This window comes from Myxocyprinus asiaticus, chromosome 29 (genome assembly GCF_019703515.2).
Source record: "Myxocyprinus asiaticus isolate MX2 ecotype Aquarium Trade chromosome 29, UBuf_Myxa_2, whole genome shotgun sequence".
Taxonomy (NCBI): domain Eukaryota; kingdom Metazoa; phylum Chordata; class Actinopteri; order Cypriniformes; family Catostomidae; genus Myxocyprinus; species Myxocyprinus asiaticus.
In genome coordinates this window covers 36,774,438-36,794,960 of record NC_059372.1, presented here as the reverse complement: position 1 = coordinate 36,794,960, position 20,523 = coordinate 36,774,438, and the positions used below count along the sequence as shown (strand labels likewise).

At 37.5% G+C, this 20,523-nt stretch overlaps 1 pseudogene; it reads right to left on the bottom strand.

Annotated features, from left to right (window-relative positions):
• Positions 1–410: 410 nt before the first annotated feature.
• On the bottom strand, positions 411–11,402 carry LOC127420157 (troponin I, slow skeletal muscle-like; annotated as a pseudogene).
• Between the last annotated feature and the right edge of the window lie 9,121 nt (positions 11,403–20,523).

Genomic DNA, 20,523 nt, shown 5'->3' with positions numbered 1-20,523 from the left:
AAGTAACTTATATTTGAGACAAAACTAGTTTTGTTGATAAAAATTAAACTTTTACGGGAGTTGAAAAATTCAATAGACTGCACGACAAAACCATTTTAATGCAGTCACGCAAAGGACATAATCAAAGCTAGCTATTCACAGTGGCATTTGGTCGACAGTTCAGAATCCATTGAAATACATCGTCTGGAGGTGTTTGTTTGCCACACCTTTAAGAGACAGGTAGACCTGCTGTACTTTGACCAAGCCAATATGAAACATCAAGCAGACACCTGAAAAGCCACAGTAGACTATTCAGCATACTAGGGTTTGGTCGAAAAGAAAATAATAGGCCAACTCTACTGGAATGACAAACCTGGTGACAGGTTTCCGTGATATTGTTCAGTTTATTTATTGTTTAGCCTGTTCAGTTATGCAAATAAAGAAAAAAAACATTCCACATAAAGAATGGCATAATGAACTTCACTATTAAACATAAATAACTAAAGGAAGCAGCATAAGTGACCTGAACGCCCCACCCAATGCCAACACAGGGAAGACAGAGATATCCACTATGCAAATAAAGGGTTGGAGTCCACAGTCTTCAGATGGCAGCTCCTCCTTATCTCATCATCTCTTCACGATCCTATGGCCTCCATTCAGTGGCCATTTAAAGAACATTTGCATTAGATTATACTAAACAAAGACACTCAGTACAGCCGCTTAGTCCTTCAGGCATTTTACTGGCATGGCATGTCATCACACCTTCAGTGTAAATTATTTCAATAGCTGTGTTGGTCTACACTTTTTTGGAGTGAACAGTATAATTATACATATATCTGCATGCAATTTGAGTATGAGCCTTTATTTTAATTATCTTAAATTTCCTGTATCTATGTGCAGTTTTTTTACAATGCACATCAAGATTATGACCTTATGTGAACAATAGTTTGTAAAGATTAATGGTAAAATCTTAACTAAGACATTCTACACACACAGTATCACAGAAACAAACTGTCAAACCTATCACATTAGCAATCTAGTGAAACTAAACGTGCACTGAGACTGGTACATTAACTCATATTTCACTCATATGTTTATTCTTGTAATACATACCCCTTTTGTTGGCTTTTCCAACAGCATATTGACATGATAAACTAAGCTCTCAATTATTCACTTATCTGCCACTTGAAAGTTATGCAATCATTTGGTCTAACGTAGAGCAGTTGCAGTGCACTACAATTATCAATAAACTGTTTACAACACCTGAAAACTCGAACCACTGTATCTGGTATTAGATTAGTGTATTTAGTATTGAACTCTAAACCTAACCCATTTAGATCAATTTGTCAAACAAAAAGTTGCATAACCTTAACTCTTAACCTCACTAGATAATGGTTCACTGGGTGGGGCCTTTTGCAGCATCAAACATCTTCTTTCTTCCCTCCATACCAGACATGGCCTCCACGTTCTTCCTCCAGTCACTATCCTCAACTGGCCTCTTCTGCACAAAGAAAGAAAATTGATGGACTTTAAAGGGATGTGGGTCATTTTACTCAGTGTTACTGTAAACTTACATGTGATGTGTAAAAAAAAAATATTCGATATTAAATAACTTTTTCGTATTCCAATCTATTTTGTGGAACTTCTGGACATGCATTACTAATAATATTATCACTGGGTTTGCCTTAATCAGCTCCATTTAATCCATCTGTTTTTTTTTTATTTTATTTATTTTTATCAAGAGTTACATCACTTCCTTTCATGTTCCTTTTTGGCATCTTTGCATGAATACTAAACAAACCCAGTAACCCAGTTTACTTATCTGAGTTTAAAGACTGGATATAAACTTGCACACACATGGTTAGTAAGTGATTCTGGGGGGGGGGGGGGTTATGCTTAAAATAAGTAAAAACTATTTACAAATATGGTAAGAAAAAAAACACTTTTTTACCTGTTTGGATCAAACAGATAAACTGACCTGATTTGTTTTTCTTACCCCACTGGCAGATATTTGTTTTTTCTTTTTATATATGCATAAGCATTAAAAAAAATTTAAATTCTCTTAATTCTTTAAAGTAAATGTATCTTGTTTTAAGAATGTTTTAATATTTTTTACAAAACAAGACAAAATACTCAATAAGAAAAATATTAATAATATTTATATTAATAAAAGTCTTATTATCATTCAGGGAGCACACATGAGTCTTGTATATCTATATTTATATACTACCTATAACCAACAACACATAACCCCCCCCCCCCCCACCCCCCACCCCCCATACAGTCAAACCAGACTGATCTCATATAGTGAATTTGGAAACAGTAGGTTGATTTTCTGAGCTAAAGTCGGTCTGTGATTAACAAAATTCAAAGCACTTTCCCCAGTGGCCACAGTGGGAAGTATTTTTGCATGTAAGGGCACGTGAGCTCTGGTTTCTTGGTGAAATGCCTGCAGAGGGGTGTGAAAAGCGAGTTGTAAAAGCAGTTGTTTTTAACTGTAAATGATGTAATACAGTGAAGAGGAATGTACACTCACTAAGCCCTTTTTAGGAAGACCTGTAAACCTACTTATTCATGCGATTGTGTAGCAGCAGTGCAATGCATAAAATCATGCAAAAAAATCAGGAGCTTCAGTTAATGTTACATCAACCATCAGAATGGGGGGAAAATTTTGATTTCAGTGATTTCGACCATGACATGATTGTTGGTGCCAGACGGGCTGGTTTGAGTATTCCTTTAACTGCTGATCTCCTGTGATTTTAACACAAAACAGTCTCTAGAATTTACTCAAACATCCAGTGAGTGGCAGTTCTGTGGACAGAAAAGCCTTGTTGATGAGAGAGGTCAACGGAGAATGGCTAGACTGGTTCGAGCTGTCAGAAAGGCTACAGTAACTCAGATAACCGCTCTGTACAATTGTAGTGAACTGAATAGCATCTCAGAATGCATTACACGTCGAACCTAGAGTCGAATGGGCTATGACAGCAGAAGACCACGTCGGGTTCCACTTCTTTCAGCTAAGAATAGAAATCTGAAGCTGCAGTGGGCAGAGGCTCACCAAAACTGGACATTTGAAGACTGGAAAAACGTAGCCTGGTCTGATGAATCTCGATTTATTTCCATGGACACAACCTGCCTTGTGTCAACCGTCCAGTCTGGTGGCAGTGGTGTAATGGTGTGGGGAAGGTTTTCTTGGCACACTCTGGGCCCGTATATACCAACCAATCATTGCTTGAATGCCACAGCCTATTTGAGTACTACAAGTGCATCCCTTCATGGCCACAATTTACCTATCTTCTAATAGCTACTTCCAGCATGATAATGCATGTCACAAAGCAAAAGTAGTCTCAAACTGGTTTCATGAATATGACAATGAGTTCACTGCTCTTCAGTGGCCTTCTCAGTCACCAGATCTGAATCCAATAGAACACCTTTGGGATGTGGTAGAATGGGAGATTCACAGCATGAATGTGCAGCTGACAAATCTGCAGAAATTGTGTGATGCAATCATGTCAACTTGGACCAGAATCTCATAGGAATGTTTCCAACATCTTGTGGAATCCATGCCACAAAGAATTGAGGCTGTTTTGAGAGCAAAGGGAGGTCCTACCCAGAATAAATATAGTGTTCCTAATAAAGTGTTCAGTGAGTACCCAAACCCTAACCCCAACCCAAAACCTAAGCGTCATTGAGTAAAAAATAATATTCTTAGAGGGAAAATAGAACTTCAGCGCTTGTCACTGATTTTGTGAACACGATTACTTCTTGGTTTTAGCGCGGGACTAGAACCCTGGATTTTCCATGTGGCTGATATCCGGTCGTGCCACAGGAGAAGGTAAACACACTTGAACTGATGCAAAAACGTCTGATGGGAGATGGTGCTTGTCAGTAACTCGACAAAATGATTAGAGTACTGGAACTTTCAGAAGCATTATCCCAACTTCTTGTGTGATCATATTGCCCAAACAAAAGCTTTTCTTCTAATGCACCAAACCTTTGTTGTCAACTACTGAGTCTCTTGTACAACACCCAAACTGTATTCTATTCAAGACAATCATTGAAAAGAATTGTTACTGTCACTGTTTGGTCTTTAAAAATGTGGCCTTTTACTCCACCATTTCAGATCTCATGAACCTCTGCTCTTCAAACAGCTGTTGGTGATGATTTCAGTCTTTCTGAGCTCTGTTAAGCTCAGAAAAGTAATTGTGCAATGTTTCTTTTCATAGCTACACAGTGAGCATTGCCTACAACTTTATCCGCTGTCGGCAAAGTGCAAAACCATATTGTTTTGAGAGTACGGTTATAAGGTAATGTTTGGAAAACTGTCACTAGTGTAACTGTGTGGGATTAACAGTTTTCTCTCATCATTTTGGATATGTTTGTAAGTGGGCCATGAGCACATGGGACAAAGACTTTCACTGGGTAGCTTTCCATGCAATTTGATCTAGCTAAGGCATTTAGCTGTTGTTCAGCCACCAAAAGCCATTCTGTGATCACTTTCATTCTACTTGAAAAATAATTTTATCTGGCAGAATTCAAGACAACACATTGCAATGGACTGTAAAAAATAGATTGTGTAAGTTCTACTTGTGTGGTTTCGCCCTATATGGCTTCATCTGTAGGCATTAATATCGACATTTCCATATGTCTAGGTATACATTGCTTGAATTGGTTAAAATAGACAATGGTTCTCAACTGGTGGGTCACGACCCAAAAATGGGTCGCAGGTACTGTATGTTATGATAGGGTTGTGGCAGGCAGCAGGGAAGAAAAACAATACTAGATGCAAATAAAAAAGTCCAACTAACTGCAATCATGCATAGTTAGCATAGTAAAATTGGAATATATTTTGTTGTTGTGCGTTCAGTATTTTGGTGCAGATTTATGACACTTGGTAGAAGCCAACTATGCCAACAAGGGCAACATGTCTTGACCCTCAAAAACCATTGACAAAGCTACACAAGGTAAAAGAAAATACTATCCAGACTACATAATATATATATATATATATATATATATATATATATATATATATATATATATATATATATATATATATATATATACACATTTGTATGATAAACAATATGGATGCTATATTGGGTCACCATTTGATGTCCAATGTAAAATCTGGGTCCTGATGCAAAACCAGTTGCGATCCACAGATATAACATTTTCATTAAATTTTGTGTTTTTATGACATTGTATCTTCTCAGTATCCTCTTTTTTCACAGATTTGAGATTAGCTTGCAGGTCCATGGAGACTTTGTGCTTTGAGCCTAAGAGAGATCGGAGGATGGCATCTGCAGAAACCCTCACCCTCCTAAGGGTGGTCGCTTGAACTTTCCCCTCAGGTCAAGAACCTTAATGTTCAGGTCTTTGATCTATGGGATAGACAGTCATTTGTTCACTTATTGTTTTAGATTTCTTTAAGCATAAAGATAAACTAAGGCTCTGTTCTACACTTTGCCTAACTAGGGTTGCCAACTGTCTCATATTAGCCAGGACGTCCCGTATTTTGGCCGAAATTAAGACATCCTGTATACAGGATGCCTTTTGTCTCATATTTTAGTGTTGAGAGGCTTGAGGGGAACCCTCATCCAGTACTGAAACACTTAAAATTCACAAGCATCCCATATTCTTGTGGCAAAAATTTGGCAACCCTACTAGATAGCATTTACCTACCTATTTACTGTATGCCTACTAAGGCATCATAGGCTTTTAGAAGGCAATTCCAAAAGGTAGGCAACATGATTATGCATGATTAAGATACATTCTTTTGGACAAATTTTGAAGTAGCCTTACATGTACAGTATATTTGTAGAGAAGACAATTCCATGATGCAATGCGATTAACAACCATCCAAGATGGCAGAGGAAGTAAGAAAAAGGTCTATATGTATATATATATATATATATATATATATATATATATATATATATATATACAGTTGTGCTCAAAAGTTTGCATACCCTTGGTAATATATGTACCATTTTTGAAGAAAACATGAGTGAGCAGGCAAAACACATTTCTTTTATTTCTTATGGGATTCATATTCAGCTGTAGGTTATAACAGAATGGCACAATCATAAAACAAAACATGGCAACAAAGAAAAAAATGAAATGACCCCTGTTCAAAAGTCTGCATACCCTTAGTTCTTAATACTGTGTATTGCCCCCTTTAGCATCAATGACAGTGTGCAGTCTTTTGTAATAGTTGTCTATGAGGCCCCAAATTCTTGCAGGTGGTATAGCTGCCCATTCGTCTTGGCAAAATGCCTCCAGGTCATGCAAAGTCTTTGGTCATCTTGCATGAACCGCACATTTGAGATCTCCCCACAGTGGCTCGATGATATTAAGGTCAGGAGACTGTGACGGCCACTCCAGAACCTTCACCTTTTTCTGCTGTAACCACTGGAGGGTCAACTTGGCCTTGTACTTAGGGTCATTGTCGTGCTGGAAAGTCCAAGAGCGTCCCATGCGCAGCTTTCGTGCAGAAGAATGCAAATTGTCTGCCAGTATTTTCTGATAACATGCTGCATTCAAATTGCCATCAATTTTCACAAGATTCCCCATGCCTTTAGAGCTCACACACCCCCAAAACATCAGTGAGCCACCACCATGCTTCACAGTGGGGATGGTATTCTTTTCATTATAGGCCTTGTTGACCCCTCTCCAAACATAGCACTTATGGTTGTGACCATAAAGCTCTATTTTGGTCTCGTCACTCCAAATTACAGTGTGCCAGAAGCTGTGAGGCGTGTCAAGGTGTTGTCGGGCATATTGTAACTGGGCTTTTTTGTGGCATTGGCGGAGTAAAGGCTTCTTTCTGGCAACTCGACCATGCAGCTCATTTTTGTTCAAGTATCGTCGTATTGTGCTCCTTGAAACAACCACACTGTCTTTTTCCAGAGCAGCCTGTATTTCCTGTGGGTTTTTCTTTGTATCCCGAACAATTCTTCTGGCAGTTGTGGCTTAAATCTTTCTTGGTCTACCTGACCTTGGCTTGGTATCAAGAGATCCCCGAATTTTCCACTTCTTAATAAGTGATTGAACAGTACTGACTGGCATTTTCAAGGCTTTGGATATCTTTTTATATCCTTTCCCATCTTTATAAAGTTCCATTACCTTGTTATGTAGGTCATTTGACCTCTGCTCCCCATTGCTCAGTATCTAGCCTGCTCAGTGCATCCACGTGAGAGCTAACAAACTCATTGACTATTTATACACAGACACTAATTGCAATTTAAAAAGCCACAGGTGTGGGAAATTAACCTTTAATTGCCATTTACACCTGTGTGTTTCACCTTGTGTGTCTGTAACAAGGCCAAACATTCAAGGTTATGTAAACTTTTGATCAGGGCCATTTGGGTGATTTCTTTTATCCTTATGATTTAAAAAGGAGCCAAACAACTATGTGATAATAAATGGCTTCATATGATCACTATCCTTAGTTTTTTGGCATAATCAGTCATATTTTCAAAATCAATACCAAAATTGCACAATTTCTGCCAGGGTATGCAAACTTTTGAGCACAACTGTATATACACTGGCGGACAAAAGTTTGGAATAATGTACAGAGTTTGCTGTTTTGGAAGGAAATTGGTACTTTAATTCACCAAAGTGGCATTGAACTGATCACAAAGTATAGTCAGGACATTACTGATGTAAAAAACAGCACCATCACTATTTGAAAAAAGTCATTTTTGATCAAATCTAGATAGGCCCCATTTCCAGCAGCCATCACTCCAACACCTTATCCTTGAGTAATCATGCTAAATTGCTAATTTGGTACTAGAAAATCATTTGCCATTATATCAAACACAGTTGAAAGCTATTTGGTTTGTTAAATGAAGCTTAACATTGTCTTTGTGTTTGTTTTTGAGTTGCCACAATGTGCAATAGACTGGCATGTCTTAAGGTCAATATTAGGTCAAAAATGGCAACAAAAAAAAAACAAAAAAAACTCATCAGTCAATCATTGTTTTGAGGAATGAAGGCTAGAAATGCTTGAAATTGCCAAAAAACTGAAGAGTTCATACAAAGGCGTACACTACAGTCTTTAAAGACAAAGGACAACTGGCTCTAACAAGGACAGAAAGAGATGTGAAAGGCCAGACGTACAACTAAACAAGAGGATAAGTACATCAGAGTCTCTCGTTTGAGAAATAGATGCCTCACATGTCCTCAGCTGACAGCTTCACTGAATTCTACCCACACAACACCAGTTTCATGTACAACAGTAAAGAGAAGAATCAGGGGTGCAGGCCTTATGGGAAGAATTGCAAAGAAAAAGCCACTTTTGAAACAGAAAAACAAAAAGAAAAGGTTAGAGTGGGCAAAGAAACACAGACATTGGGCAATATGCTAAGCTACCAAACATTCCACAAAGTAGCGATAAAAATAGTTCAATTTAATTATAATTGCACTATTTTACTCAATACTTGAGTATGCTATGTATTTTTATGCTTATTAGAATACCAAGTTATCAGCTTAGCAACATGCCAAGCTACAAAACATATCACAAAGTAGAGGTAAAAACGGTTTAATCTAATTAAAATTGCACAATGTGCTAACTTGAAACTGTTGAAATCAGTCGAGTCTCTGTGCAGGCAGACTGTTATTTATGTTACATACATTTTTATGAAGTAACAGAGTTGTGTTGAGAGAGGTGTTCAAAATTGGTCACTTGCAAGGTTCCATTTCAGTTAGGATATTGCCTATGTAGGCAGCAGACAGCAAGACAGCTCATTAGATGTTGTTAATCTATGGATTGTGTGGATTTTCATACCTCACACTTATTCAGTAAGACTTTAGCTTCGATATATTGGCGCTCCTCATCCACCACATCAATCTTTGCATACAGCTCTCGGCACAGTTCCTAAAAGAGAAGCCAGAAATGTTAATTAAATTGTGTTAATCCTATTTGATGTGGATGCTTATATTAAGATGAGATTACATTCATTGGTAAACAATATTACACAATGAAGCTGACTAACAACATTAAATGCTTAACCAAAAGGACTGGTAACATGAGAAACAAACACCACTTGCCTAATTTTCCTACTTATCATATTAATTCGAATACAGCACACAATTATGACCTCAGTTGCTGACATGGATGGCTATTTACACAGCAATTAGTCAAATTAAGATAGACATTGGTCAAGACATTTGCATCTAAACTATGAAAGCTAATATGCAAAATAAGGGGTTGGGGTGGCGTGGGGTGAGCAGCAGTGATTGTACCATTAGATTTCAAGTTTTTCAAATGAGACAAATGTTTGGAGATAGACCGTACATTTATGTATTTGGTAGATGCTTTTAATATATTCAAAGCAACACACAGTGCACTCTAAGTATACATTTTATCAGTACATGGGCTCCCTGGGAATCGAACCTCAACATTAGCATTGCTAGCACCATGCTCTATTGAGCTATAGGAACACTTTATTTAAATACAGGAATAAGATATGAGGTTACCTGCAGCTCAGCAAAGGACATGTGTCTGCAGAGGAGGAGCTTTCTCCAACAAATACCTGTGTTTCTCCTCATCCTTATCCAACACCTCCTGATCCAGCTCCTCCTTGGCTTTGGCCACCATCAAACTCTATAGACACACACAGACATCCATGCTTTAATGTTGACCCAAGTAAATGTCAACATTTTTTTTTGGTTTAGACACATGTCTGCCATCTAGTGGGGTTTCTTTGCTCAAAAAAAAAAAAAAAAAAAAAAAAAAAATTCAATGTTAGGCAAGGCAAGCTTCACTATTACCATTGTGGTAACACTTAACTTGAATGTTTCGTATGTTAAGGGTTTATAAAGGGCTTCATTCATGACTAATAATTCATTTACAAATGCATTGTAAAGCATCTATATGTGGTTCAAGTGACTTTCATGCTTTTATACAATACCTGTAAATATGTTACTCCACATGTTATAAATGTTTAATATCACTTATTCAACATTAGTAAACAATGAAAATGCATTAAGAATGTATTAAGGAGTGGCCAACATTAGAAACCTATGTACATACAGTAAAGTTTAGTATGATCATCAAAGTTTATTGTATGATATATGCTGTGAATGAGCATGAACACCTGAAAAGTCTTTTTCTAGAGGATTTTAGGTAACTACTGTAAGTTTGGACAGCTTTCGGAGAAGCACCATTCTTTTGACATCAACATGACTAGGCAAGTAACAACACAAGTCAACAGTGTCATCACAGTAATGAATATGCATAATCCCTCCTTTTAATCTCACTATAATAGTCTATTTTTACTGCATTGTGGCATAAATAATTAAGGCATTTTTGTTGATAAATATAAATATGAATTTGAATTAATTTATTAAACGAATATTGCGGGTTCAATACAAGTTAAGCTCAATCAGCAGATTTTGTGGCATAATGTTGATTACCACAAAAAATTATTTTGACTCGTCCCTCATTTTCTTAAAAAAAAAAAAAAAAAAAAAAAAAAAAAAAAAAAACGAGGTTACAGTGAGGCAATTTTTTGATGGTTTAAAGTCAGAAATGTGAAGCTTATAATTTTATAAAAGAACTTACATTAATTCTTCTGTTATCACACTAAAATCATGTTTACACACATATTGTTTATGTCGTGTGGCTATACTTTTGAAACAGTGAGTATTTTAATGTTTACAGATTGGCCCCATTCACTTCCATTATATGTTTTTAACTGTAACCCTGATTTTTGTTTTTCAAGAAAAGTCCACATACATTTTTGTGGTAATCAACAAATGTTGTCACTTGATCTTAACTTGTACTGAACCCAGAATATTCCTTTAAGGTTTTACAAACATGTAATTTGCAATTCTCACAATTTTGCAAGAAGTGCATGAAAGTTGCCCTTTTTATTCACGGTGTTATAGCTGCGTATAAATACTTTATAAGGCATTTGTAAATGAATTATTAGTCATTAATGAACTCCCATATAAACCAAAGGGAACATTGGGGTTTGGGATTAGAATAAACCCCTAACGCAGTTCTCACAATTTGGCAAGAAGTGCATGAAAGTTGGACTTTGGGCCAGTAAGTAACACCCTAGCAACCACATAGCAATGCCCTGACAACAACCCACAACACTCTAGCATTATGGCAGACATAATGTGTTGCAGACTAACCTTTAATATAAGCTTCCTTGAGGCTGAGATCTTGGACTTTCTCTGGACCAGAAATGTGACAGTTATAGAACACAATACAGGTAATACAGGTAATACAGATTTCCACCGTAATCAGCATTTTAGTCATTCATTATATTAAAAACAATGAATGTCTTACCTCTTGAAACATTATTATATGCTGATGACTTATTTAAAACAAATCAAAATCAAACAAACACAAATCAAATAGTTGTCTGTGATATTTTATGGATTTAAACTCACCCTTGTTCAGGCATCTAGGCAGCTGAGCACTAAAACTCTAAAAGAGAGAAAAAGAAAGCAGAATAATTCTATTCAACATATTGTAGATGAATTTGACACTTTAAATAAAATGTAGCATTGTTCTCCCACTGAATTCCCATTGAATGAATCTCGGAAAACATTATGGCCACATCCTGTCCTCTTCTGACCCGCTCACATTTTTCTGCACATCTCTGATCAGTGACCTAAATGCCACCTAAACACAAAGTCATGAATGATCCCCTGCTTTCTTATCTGGATTAATGCAAAGGCAACAATTTGGACCGGTCTGGCTCCGCAAATAGAAAGTAATCTAAATGGTTAAAGCATTTAGTGAGGTATGATTGTTCTCTTTAGAAAAAATGAATGCATGATGCTGCAATAGATCTCTTTATTAATTTACAAAAATCTGAATAAATATGCATATATAGCAGCTGTAATGGTTTATAAAAGAGCTAAAGGAATGTTTCAGGTTTAGTAAGTTAAGCTCAATAGACAGCATTTGTGGCATAATGTTGATTTCCACCAAAAATCATTTTGACTAATCCCCTGTTTATTAAAAACAAAAAACAAAAAACAAAAAAAAAATCAGTTACAGCAAGACACTTAAAATGGAAGTGAATGGGGCCAGTCCATTGCCATTAAAATACACACTGTTTCAAAAGTATAGCCTCAAGACATAAACAATATGCATGTCAGCATGATTTTAATGTGATACAAATTGTTAATAACCTTATCTGTGTAAAGTTATAGCCAATATTACAACTTTGTTGCCATGAGCATGTAACACTGGTAATCCCTGGCAGTAAGCATTATCACACAAAAAAATCATGTACAACAGAGATTTTATCACACTAAAATCATGTTAACACATACAATATTTTTATCTTGTGGCTATGATTTTGAAACAATGTGTATTTTAGCATTTAGAGACTGGCGCCTTTATCTTCCAATGTTAGTGCCTTACTGTTTTTTTGTTATAAATGAGGGAGAGTCTAAATTATTTCCTGTAGTAATGAACATTACGCTACAAATGCTGTCAACTGAGCTTAATTTGTATTGAATCCGGAATATTCATTTAAACTATCAGGGAAGAAAAAGCAAATCTTTCAGAAACTTTCTCAAAATAATTTTCTAAATTGATTATATGTCTTGAAATCATTGATAGACCATACTATAGCATCCAACTATTCTATTCTGTTCTATTAAAAAATATCCCCTTTAACTGGATCCAACGCTTTCGTAATAACAATAACTTACATAATAATCCATCAACTTACCTGACCATTATCAGAGACATTGAGTAATGATGGAGATTATGAAAGAATGTCTATATGAGACATTGAGGATATGATATTGTTAATATTGAGGAAAACTGAAAACTTTACATACATGTTATTATGGAATATATTTAGTTTCAATGATTATTTGTGATTATTTCTTCATCAGTAGAAGCTTCTTACCTCACAGTGTGGTGATGTATTGTGCTGTCCTCAGACTGATCACAGATACAGGAAGAGAGATGTGTCCACTTTTTTAACTGCACTGTTAGTACATCTCTAATCTGTCACTGGAGGATATTATTAGAATACACTAAATCACTCGCTCTTTTGGTCTCTCTCTCTCTCTCTCTCTCTCTCTCTCTCTCTCTCTCTCTCTCACACACACACACACACACACACACACACACACACACGTTGGTGTGGCTGTCTTTATGAGGACTCTCCATAGACATAATGATTTTTATACTGTACGAACTATAGATTATATCCCCTAACCCTAAACCTAACCCATACAAAAAACTTTCAGCATTTTTACATCTTCAAAAAACTTTGTTTAGTATGTTTTTTAAGCAATTTGAATTATGAGGACACTAGAATTGTCCTCATAAACCACATTTATAGCATAATACCCTAGTAATTACCAGTTTGTAACCTAAAAAAATGTCTTCGTAAACTACCCAAACCCACCCACCCACACACACACACACACACACACACATGCATATACACAACAACCGCCAATCACCACTAAGTGGCGGTGTTGTCACCACGACGCTTGTGCCAGGCTATGTGCACCTTGAGGCCACGTGAAGTGTCGAAAGCCCGCTGGCAGATGCCATGGGTCGACTGACTGAGATGACTGGCTGATGGACCACCTGTGCCCCCTACTGTGCCAACTTGCTGTGCTTTATCCACCCGACGCTCTGCTCATTGTTGTGAGTGACTGCCTCCAACTGCCCAGTAGCGTCCTTCACAAGCCTGCTCCACAGGGGCCGATCTTGACACCACTGGTACCAGTCAGAGGCAAGTCCACTCAGCTCCAGATCCTCCTGTACCACATCACTCTATCTCCTCTCCAACCCATGCTGCGCCCGTTTAGCCCCCTCAATCCAGCCAAACAAAAGCTGTTTAGGCATGCGATGGCTGGGGATGCGGGCTACATGGCCCAGCCAACGCAGCCTTGCCTGCCAGAGTAGCTCACTGATGGGACTTTGTCCAGATCTTTCAAGGATTTGTGAGCTCCTCACACAATCCAGCCTGGTGTTGTGTCCGATGGTACAAAATACCCAGGCAGGTGCTTAGTTTTGGTGGGGCTGATGGTAAGGCCCCACCTCTCAGTGGCAAGCTCCAGGTTCAGCAGCAGCACCCCCAACTCCTCCTCTGAGTGAGTAGCAATTACCAGATCATCGGCATACATAACATGTTTGAGCAATAGGGAGCCATCCCTTGACCGCACCAGGGCATTGATCAGCCTCCCATTGTATCTGTACCAGATGGAAATTCCTCCGGTACAGCTATTGAAGGCTTCACGAACTACGTGGTCAAAATAGATGTTAAATAATGTGGGAGCAAGAGGACATCCCTGTTGCACCCCAAGGTGTACAGAGAATGGCTCTGACTCCTGGCCACGTAGTTTTACCTCATGAAGGTCCTTAATGATCGCGAACAGAGGGTCAGGGACTCCGAAAGCATGAAGAACAACCCAGAGCCCAGGCCTACTGATGGTATCATAGGCCAGGACCAGGTCAATAAAGCAGAGATGTAGGTCTTGTTGGAATTCCCTACACCTCTGCTGTAGCAGACGGACAGAAAATATGGCATCCATGCAGGACCGCCCTTTCCTGAAACCACATTGGGGCTCCGCAAGCCTCTCCTCAGCATGCCTAGTGAGGCAATATTGAATAATCCTTGCCAGGACCTTTCCCAGCACACTAAGGAGTGAGATGCCCCTGTAGCTGTTACAGTCTGTGCGGTCCCCTTTCTTAAAGAGGGGGACCACCAGGGCATCCTTCCAATCCTGCGGAACCCATCCAGTGGTCCAGACTGTTGTTATGATGTCATGTAGGGCAGTCTGTGCACAAACACCACCCTCCCTCAGCATTTTGCCTGGGAGATCATCTCTGCCCGGTGCCTTTCCCGTCTCAGACTCTGGATCGCCTTCAGTACTTCCTCAACAGATGGCACCTCAGCCAACCACTCACAGGGGGTGACTTCTTCCTCCAATATTTGAGGCACCGCAGCCTCAGCAGGGTCATCCCCACATTGTCCCACATTGTTTTCCTGGCTGAGGGATTTCCCCTCCTCCAGGACCTCACAGAAATGCTCAGCAAATCTGCAAATTTGTTCCTGGGGGTCACATACACATTCACACAAACACACACACACACACACACACACACACACACACACACACACACACACACACACACACACACACACACCACAGCTCTTTACTATCAGTCTGTTTGTTGTGCCATGGGACCATAACTTGTCTGGTTTATTTACTCAAGCCAAGAATTGACTGAAAAATTATTTAAACTCTTATGCTACTCTTTAAAATATCTGAATGTCATTGCACAAGATAACAAAATATCAAAACAAAATGACAAAGAAATTATGCTACACCTTTACATAAAACGTAACAATTTTTACAATTACTTTTAACCAACTGGTGATTTGTATTTGATGTTTTAAGTCAGTTCTCCTTAAGTTCACACAGTTGTCCAAGCATAGTAACCATAGGTGTAGTTCGCACATTACAGTAACTGTGGACATGTTTCACTAATGTTTGACAGAAAAAGTACAAAAACGTATGTCTTAATTTGGAACAGTATATCTATTTTTTTATTATTATTATTATTTATTTATTTTATTTTTTTATGATTTTAAACCTAATTTAAAAAGATTTTTTGTTAAATGTTTTGCTTGAAAAGCGTGCCTGTGCTCTCTTTCTTTAAAATAAATGCCACTTGGTTTGATGTTTTGTTATCTAATGCACTGACGGATCAACCCTAAATTGTCGGTACTTCCGAAAGTGATGTACTGAGAGAAATGAGAAGAATATCGATACTAAATGTTTTAATAAACAAGTGATTTTATTATTTAATTTCCATGAAAATAATTGTGTTTTCATAAGATTCAAAGTGGCAAAAAATTACTTTATACTAACTAAATAAACAAATTACGGAAGCCCTGAACTGCCATATGAAAAAACAATTTCACTAGGTGAATTTTATTTGTTTTAGGTGTCTTAATGCCTTCCTGAGCCTATGTTCTACAAATCTTTCTGCCTAATATTTTTATCTGTCTAAAATATCACAATTCTGACATCATTTACTCACCCTTATGTTGTTCCAAACCTGTATGACTGTTGCAGAAAACAAAACGAGATGTAGGCAGTGACAGCCTCAGTCACCATTCACGTTCATTGTATGGGAAAAAGATACAATGAAAGTAAATGGTGATTGACATTTTTCCAAACATCTCCTTTTGTGTCCCACAGATTAAAGAAAGTCAAACAGGTGTGGAACAGCACAATGGTGAGTAAATGATGACATAAATTTCATTTTTGGGTGAACTATCCATTTAAGCTTGTTAAAGAGGCCTAGTAGGGACACCAGCAAACAATGCAAGAGAGTAGACCAGCATGTAAAACACAGCATATACTTACAAGTAACCAGATTTGCTGGCAAGCCAACACTCTCTGTGCTGTCCATATATGTTCAGTTTGATACAGTGTTTCTGGGTGTGAATATTTGTGTAGTGTTTTGGTCTGATCTGACAAATCCAGCAGCTGTCCAGTCAAGCAGCAGTGCTGCATGCCTCCATGAATTCTCTCCTCTTCCCATAGATCCCCCTACAGTCTCATCCAAGCCCTGTTTCCCTCATGCTGGCCTTTGAACATCAAACTAATACTGCAGTACATACTATGACTATTACTGAATAAAGGGGCCCGAATCTGTTTCTGGAATTTACAGTAATGGAAAACACTTTATCTTTAACAAATTTAACAATTTAAAAAAACTAAATATGTATATTAATAAAACAAGTTATATTTATTTAGTTTTGTTAAAATTACATAATTTGATGGAATTTTTCCATGAAATTGAAATGCGTAAATCTTACAAAATAGGCTAATATATATATATATATACACACACACACAACAGTTTGTTCCAGTCATCGAATATGATTGAACGAGAGACGTTCCATGAGTGCTGATGGTCTCATGACCATCAGCACTCAGACGGTTCACTGTGTGTATCACTCCGCTTGTGTTTGTGCCATTCTAATCTAAAGTGAAAGAGCAGTGCAGATGTGTTAAGAACTACTGTATATCTGTCACTTTACATTTAATATTGTGACATTACATATTTTAGCCAGCAGGTGGAGGCAAAAGTCCATTTTTGTGTGTAATATGAGCCAGTTGGAGACGTGAAGTGAATCAGCATCACTCACTGTTTATATTCAATAGCACTCCGTGATCGCTCGTATTACTACTACACTACTAAAGCTAAGAAATTGCTTTAAACAGCTTTAAACGAACAACTTCAGCATTAAGGCTCATCACAGCTGAGAGACACAACAGACTGATTGATTACACAAACTCAAGCCGATTACCTCTCACCGGACTTTCCACATTGGAGAGAAAATACTGTTCAAAATGGCGGAGAAGATTGCGGTTTCTATAGTGAATGACTCTTGCGCACCGGCCACCACGAAATAGGGAGGAATACCCCGCTTGGACGTCTATTTTTCCAGATGAGAAGAATTTGACCAAAATGACATTATCTTCAGAAAGCTGACTAACAGACTACAGCATCATCAACAGGTGATCGCTCACGCTCCATCTCTCTCTCTCTCTCTCTCTCTCACTCACACACACACACACACACACACATCCTTGTTTCTCCAATAACATGTTAGAAACAGCCCAAGCTGTGATACTAGTAGTTCTAAAGTGATATTTTTGAGAGGCTAAGACGCATCATTTGGTTTAAACCAGCAACAGCAGATTCTGATCCGTCACGTAAGAAAGTAGTTCCATGCAAAAATTTGTTTTTTATGACCATGCTCAGTTTTTCATAATTTTTTACAATTTACTTGTTCATTGAACTGTTGTATATAAGCAATATCACACTCGCAACCATGCTATATGGCCCTAAATCAGCACTGCTGTGATTCGGCCGCAGGCCCAGGGTCATAGGTAATCACAGCAGTGCTGATGTAGGGACATATCGCACTCTTGCTCGTGTGATATTGCTTTATATATATATATATATATATATATATATATATATATGAGTGAAGTTACTGTATGAATAAATGCACAGTATGTCTTATACCAATAGGCAAATCCTCATATTGTCCTATTTCATTATTGTTGTTTTTTTTTTTTATGCCTGTTGTTCCTAGCTTTTATTGCTCCACTAACTGAAATGGCCATACTATTATTTTAAGAAAGTAAATTAATATTATTTTTATTTTTCCATCAGATATGGTTAGAGTTGTGTAATCTATGAATGAATCCTCCTTAGTAAACAGACACCTTAGATTACGGCATCATCATATGGGGTCAATGTAATGACAATATTCTCAGGCTAAAGCCAGACTGGCTTCTTACAGCAGTCACCACACTCTGCCAGAGAATCAGAACATGGATTATTTATGTATTTCCACTAAACACAGCAAATGAAGTGCCATAAAACTTGTGGGAAAGCTTTTCTGTCTGGCTCACATCAAAAGATGGTTCTTTAAAGGATCTAGCCAATAAGTTTTTTCACTTCACTTTACCATATTGCTGAAATATGATTAAACTGTCATATCATGATAGTAAACTGAAATGATTGTGAATAAATGTAAATGCAAAGTTTTATTATATTATATTATATTATATTATATTATATTATATTATATTATATTATATTATAGATTCTTTATAATAAAAAACAGTGTTCCTAATGATGGTTGAGTCTGCCCCTTGCTGGAAATCTTCATGCAATATCATCCAAACAAAATACATACTGTATACTTTACATACTGTATAGACAAGCAACTAGACAATCATAACTGTGGATTGAAGCCATCGTAAAATGCATAAAATAACTGACATTTATTGAACATATTAATATTTATGAAATATATTATTAATATATCAATTTTATATGACTGTATATTAAAATATATTAACTTTGGCTGGTAAATTCTTTGAGAAAAAATACAGTAACCTATAAATCTATACAGTGATTAGATCTAACATTTTTATTAATCCATATACCATCAAAAATGTAAAGAAGTTCACAATCTTAGTAACTAATTTGAACATTATTTAACTTACAGTACAGTAACAGATTAATGTGTGACAGCTGTTAAAAACTCATTTATAGTTCACTGAAGATCATATTTGCCCATTATTTACACAGCTCCTCAGGGAAGTATCTGTTTTCTGTTTATAACAGTAAACACAAGAGTGAAAGAGCTGTGCTGAATTCATCAGGCTCTCACATTCGTCTGCTATTTTAACACAGTTTACACACACAGTCTCTCTGCTCCTCGCGTGTCTCTGTCAGTGACGCACAGGAATTTTCTGGATTTTGTGTAGACAGACAGGGCAACCCCACCACAGGCAAACAAACACAAATATCGCATAATCATTTGGTTTTCTTTAAAACAATCAAATAAATTAATTTCTGCTTTAATGTTTCATAAATACAGTAGCAATATCATCTTTGTAAATTCATCTTTGCTGCAATTTCGCTGCATTTTTTCAATGTTTTGTTTGGTTTTGTAAATGTTTATCATTTACTTTGTGTATTTCCCTGAGTGCCAACATGTTTGTGTGACGTCACACACCTTCATCTCGGTGGACTCGGACTCAAAAATTTCCACACTAGTTGAAATTCTGACTTTAAGTGGCATTCCATTGCACTTTTCCTAGTAGAAAGTTGGAAGATCCAGTGTAGCATAAGAGTAAGACCAGCTTGCGTACGCTCTCATTGCCAAAAATATGCTGAGTTTGCAAGTAAGCCCGTGACACGCTGCGAGAGTTTTCTCTAAAAAATGCTTTTTGCTCAGATGATTGCTGGGTCTTGTTCATCTATCAGCTTGCACAGTGAGGTGTTCTTTTGGCCATGACACACAGAAATGTGTCTTTATCAAGGTAAGCCATAAAAACTAGGCACTGGCACACATCTCTATCGTAGGTCATTCATTTAAATAAATTCACACATAGCTCGACTAAGTCACTAAATAATCTCTGGGCTTTCCAGGTACACATTATGAGTCAGGTTACTAGCCATTTAAGCCATTTTTAGTTCATTAGAATTATGCCATCATATGCCATTATGACAGCAGGCCAAGGAAAACTTAGCTAGCATACACTCGGTTTACATGGCTCTTCGGAGCAGCAGCAGTACACAAGTCTTGGTGGTAGATATGTTTGGCTGGAGGGTTGTGTTTTGTGTTATGCTTTTGTGCAGCTTCCCTGCTTTGTTGGGGGACTGTATGTATATCTAATTGTGCAGCAGCAATATGTCCTACATGCTAGATGCATCATGTCTTGTGTTGGTCAAATTGTGCAGCAGCAGCATCATGTCCACATGCTTAACTTAGTATGTCTGTGTATTTTTTAGCAATAGCAAGTCTCAGTACTTGCTCTGCAGCAGCAGCAGTGCAGCAGATGAAGTCCACCTAGAGCTCCTATAAATATGTCATACTCACATTAACATGCTTAAATCTTTCAGAGAGTTGTAATGAATGAAATGACTAAGTTCAGGCATGACACTTTGAATGGTGACAGGTTCTTTTTGCTCAACTCTTTCCGAGAGTTGTCATG